The sequence below is a fragment of the Vicia villosa genome, unplaced genomic scaffold (assembly GCF_029867415.1).
Source record: "Vicia villosa cultivar HV-30 ecotype Madison, WI unplaced genomic scaffold, Vvil1.0 ctg.000148F_1_1, whole genome shotgun sequence".
Lineage (NCBI taxonomy): Eukaryota > Viridiplantae > Streptophyta > Magnoliopsida > Fabales > Fabaceae > Vicia > Vicia villosa.
Genome location: NW_026705039.1, coordinates 363,865 through 369,864, shown reverse-complemented (window position 1 = coordinate 369,864; position 6,000 = coordinate 363,865).

The window sequence follows — 6,000 nt, the reverse complement described above, 5'->3', positions numbered from 1 at the left end:
TTTTGGTCATGAAGAAGACTTACAGCATCTCTTTGGTGGGTGTCCAATCTCTAAACGGTGGTGGAACAAGCTTTGTTTATGGCTTCGTGTGGATCTCTTGGGTTTTTTGGGCTCCTTGTTGGAGAGGTAGAAAGCTTTAGCGGTTGGAGTTTTGGCCTTGCTTTTTGTTGGTCGATTTGGAGTTGTAGAAACTTGATTCTTTTTAATGGGGTTTTTTGACCAATTTTTATGGATTGTGAATGATTAAAGTTGTTATGTGGGATTGGTTTTTAGAGGTTTATAAGGCGAGGGGAAATTTGCTGTGGGCGCATTGAAATGCCTTTTCCAGGTTTTTGTTTTGTTTAGTCCCTTTCTGGTTTTGGTTTTCTCATTTGGTTTTGTAACCGGCGTTTATTTCTTGTTGTATTGATGGGTTGTGCACCCCTTGTGCCTTGTTATATTCATCTTTTGCTTATAAAAAAAGTAGTTTAGTGTTTTACTTGACTGGTTTGATTACCCATCATCGGTAAAATGCTTGGGTTTATAAGGTTGATATTTAAGGCGCTTTTTTTGGTGATATTTATCTTTTTGCTTCTTTATTTTTTGTTTGTTGGGGTGGATCGAGTCATTAAATTTCTAGCCAAGGGTTGATGTGGTTGGACTCCTTCGAAAATGATCATTTTTTCTTGGCAGTTGTTGTACGGTCAGATTCCGAATAGATATAATCTTCTCCGATGTAAGATTTTAATCGATCTCATTGTATGGGTTGTGCTTTGTGCTCTACTCAGGTCGATTTAGTTGGTCATCTATTTGTATCTTACGGGTTTGCATTTTCTATTTGGTATAAATTCTTTATGTGGATTGGTATAGATGTGGCTATTTCTCATTCCATTATTAATAAGTTTAAGGGTCTTGAATGCTTTAATATAGGTAAGTATCAGTTCTTAGACCAGATTTCGATTTGTCATGCAGTGATTTAGACTATTTGGAGGTCTCATAAAAAATTGTAAAAAGAGTTTGATTGTTAATCATGGGGTCAGTCATAACACACATCTTTCTTGAAAATGAGTTGAGTCTCATTTTTCGAAATTCTCCCCCTTGCTCTTAGATTGGAGCAAGAGCCTCTGAGATACTCAGGCGTATAACGGTATGATGGGTGACCATCTTACCTATTTTGGGGCTATGGATGTCATTCTAGCCTTCATTGAACTCGACTTTTCAATTTAGATTACTTGTCCTCTTGATCTTCAATCTTTGATTCGTTTCAGTGGTGTCTTGACAATGACGGTGATGGTAGTTTTTTTAGTGTCCCAATTTTTGAGGATTCAAATTAGCTGATTATTTGTATTGCTTAGTTGTCTTTTTTACTACCTTTTTAGATGACTTGTTACTTTTGTTTCTTATGTGTACGATTGATATTCCTTTAATGTTTATGTACTCTTTTTTACTTTTCTTTAATACAATATTCATAATCAAAGATAGCAAATTCTCATCACGAATGCCACATTAACTAATAAAATATCTTCAACATATTCTATACAAAAATGATAAATTTCCAAATAAAAACATTTGAACTCAACCAAAAAGATAACTTTTTAACTAAGTGACCATACTTCGTCATAAAAAAAAAAAGAAGACAAAACAAGAGGATCTCCTATTTTAAACTCATAGCATTATTTATATATCTATGACTAGGAAAACATGACACACACTTGAATTATAAGATTTATATATTTTAATAAAGTTAAATTAGTTAAACTAAAATACAACAAAAATATATACTATTATAAATAATGTATTTTACGATAAAAATTTTATCTCACATATCAAAAAATCGAGATATAATTCTTAGACGTGTTATATTTTTTTTCTTTAAAAATATATAATCTATTATGTCGATTTTAGTTTTAAATCGAAGGATAAACTAATTCAAGGTACATGCTTTAAATTCCAACAACTTTAGTTTATGATTTACACACACACACACACACACACACACACACACACACACACACACACACACACACACACACACACACACACACACACACACACACACACACACACACACACACACACACACACACACACACACACACACACACACACACACACACACACACACACACACACACACACACACACACACACACACACACACACACACACACACACACACACACACACACACACACACACACACACACACACACACACACACACACACACACACACACACACACACACACACACACACACACACACACACACACACACACACACACACACACACACACACACACACACACACACACACACACACACACACACACACACACACACACACACACACACACACACACACACACACACACACACACACACACACACACACACACACACACACACACACACACACACACACACACACACACACACACACACACACACACACACACACACACACACACACACACACACACACACACACACACACACACACACACACACACACACACACACACACACACACACACACACACACACACACACACACACACACACACACACACACACACACACACACACACACACACACACACACACACACACACACACACACACACACACACACACACACACACACACACACACACACACACACACACACACACACACCACACACACACACACACACACACACACATATATCATAACATGTAGCATTCATTTTCAATTGCCTAAAAATAAGACAGACAGAACTCTAACGAAGAGCCTTAAACACATATTATCCTCAGTACAAAGATGATATGTGTTTAGGGCTCTCGTTCGATACTTGCCAGAATGTTATTATAGTTGTTTTTGTTTAGTTGTTCTACTTCCCAAAGTTATGAAAAGGTATATGTTATATTTTTGTTGTTGCTATTGAGTTTGAGATAAAGATTGATATTGAGAATATGTTTTTGTGATATTTTATGCAACTCTTATCTTATTATGTCGAGTTGAGTTTATTACATCTAATGTTGATTGTTTGTTTCACTAACCCCTCTTTGAACAATAAACCTATTAAATGAATTTTGGAAGTAATAACATGAAAAATCATGTTGTATTTGAAACATATCTTACACTAATTAATGTTTTTTGAGCATTCTGCAACTCATCATTTATGTCATGTTCTTTTATAGTTAAAATCTCTCTAATACCTCTAATTTCCGTTCAACTTTCTTCCATAGTTGTTCATTTTACAAAACATTAAATTTTATGCTTGCAAGAATGAATTAGTAGAAAGTGAAGTGTTGAATAAAGAGCTCGAAACATTGAAGAGATTCTAACCATTAAAAAGACGTAAGATGAATGATGATTATAGGATGCTCGAAAATCATTGACTAGTGTAAGTTATTCTTCAAATATAATACAATAGTTCATATAATTATTTTCCTAACCAATTTGAGAAGTTATATGTTCAATTAAGACTTAATGAGATACGCAATCCACATTAGATATAATAAACTAGTCGTGTTTTATCTATTGGTAGAATGTCAAAATCAAAGTGAAAGATGTTTTATCTGTCACTAAAATATCAAAATCGAGGAAAATGTGTTTTTGCCATTAAAATTTCAAAAAGAATTTCTCTGGAGATCGAACCTATGACCTTTACACATTACCCATCGATGAAATTAAAACCGAAAGATAAAATGACACACTTTTTATGACGTCCTTCATTACTTCGTATTTGAAACTGAAATAACACTTCATATCTAACCGAAATTAATTGTGTTTTTTATTGCATAAATAATTACCTAAATAAAATAAAAAATAGGTTGTTTACATAAATTATCACCAAAATAATCAAATCCTCACATGTAAGACACATAGTTAGGTACGTCTTAACTTTTATGTTTATATATGTAGATTCAAACAGAGAACAATATTATATGAATTGCAATACAATGATAAGAAAGAAGAATTAGTGAGGTAGCTAGGATACAATGCACCATAGAATGCATAGAGATAATGCATGAAGTTGTAGTCTTTATTCTCCAATAAACAAAACAATAAAAAACCTCATCTCAATTGGGTGTGTTGGGACCGTAGTGGAATATCTCACATGGGTGGAATTCACTATCTAGATCAAATGTGCCTTGTCCATATCTCTTATTTATTTTTCTTAGCTTCATCATTAAGTTGATTTTGAAAAAAATTTGGATTTTATCTTTTGATGAGGCATGATCCTTCGAACATGAACACCTAAATTATTCGACCTTGCTGCAGGAGGCAACCAACTTCTACCCTCCACGGTTTCGTCCCTTTGCAAAAGAACAATTAAAGTAGTATGGGTGGATAGTTGGTCCTAAAGAGACAATAGAAGATAATATAGATTAATGTCACTTGTCTTTTTTTGAATCTGTAAAAATAAAATAAAATAATTGCTAAAAATTTGTATATTGAGATTTGAGATCTTAGGTTTAAATCTGAAATAACATATTTGTAAAATCAATATCATACCATTTGACTTTTGTTATTGTTCATATGAACTTCGAAACCATTTTTTAAGAAAAATATTGGTCTACAAAAAGGCTAATTGTCCAAAGATGATTAGTTTATTAATTAGAAACAAACCAAACTTAACAAGTGGATGACTATTAATTAATAAGCTTATATCATTGCGCAAATCCGTACCACGACCAAATAAAAAAAAATGGATTTCATAATCATCATATTATGCATGAATGAAATGAAAGTTCTGTAAAAAGTGAGTCAATTTGACAATAGTTTCTTAATTATCGGAACATTAAAAAGAGAAATCAGGCTCTCTCAGACCACTACTCCTTGGTGTCACTATATTCATATAAAATAATGAAAACAAATTCTATTTGGGTGACATAAAATTGTAATGAAACAAAATAACTTATACTACCTCTATTAACAAAAAAAAAAAACTATAATTCCATCGTTAAATATTATATCCTTTTGTTTTTTATAAGACTTTAAAAAAAAAATTAAACTTCATTAGTTATTTTTTTATCTATATATTTCTTATTATGTAAAAAATCTACGATATACACCGAATACTCTTACATAGATCGGTCTTATGGGCGTGCAACCAGGCCCACCGCAAAGGGTCTTTAAAATGACAATTTCTCATCTCAACTTTGCTATATTGGGCACACTTTTGAAAATTCAAAAATATTCTTGGGTGAATTCGAATGCATCTTTGAACATACTCACTCCATTCCTATTTATAAGTATTCATTGAATAAATATTGTATTTGGATGATGTAAAGACTAGATACATCATTTATTCAATGAATGTAAAAAGTTAAAATTTGCTTATAAATAGGAATAAAGGGAGTACAATTTTTTTTTTGTTGCAAAATTTAGTTCGAAGATGCATCTTCGAATACACCCTAAGATAATTTCGCAAATACATTTTTGAAGTCACCTTTCGGTCGTACTAAATCAAACTTCCACCCAATTTCTTAAGAAATAAGTTTGAGATGTATATTCAAACTATTGTTTAGTAAATTCGGAAATAAGTCTGAATTCTTGCATGTGTCTTTTCCAGAACTAGTTTAATAACATTGTGGTGTTAACAATTCAAATTAATTTTAATTCGAGTAGCATTGTCTCTATTTGTTTCAAAGATTAATAAAAACGAAAAAAATTATAGAACTGAGTAATGCATTAATAAAACCAAATATTATAGAAACGAATATCAGAAAGAATATAACAATACAACAATTGTTCTACAAGTCCATGAAAAATAAACAAAATACAATTAAAAGCATACTCTACTAAGTATGCCTAATCCTAACATCTAGCTTGCAACACACCAGACGGCTTTCAAGATTATCGACTGACCCCACAAACACACACGAGTCTTTTTAGCACGCTTTGTTCTCACTCGCACACTTTTTGGGAAACTTTGCAGAAGGTCACCCATCCAAATAGTATTCCAAGTTAAACACGATTAACTATGAAGTTCTTATTTATTAGGCTATTGAAAAGAAGATGCATCTT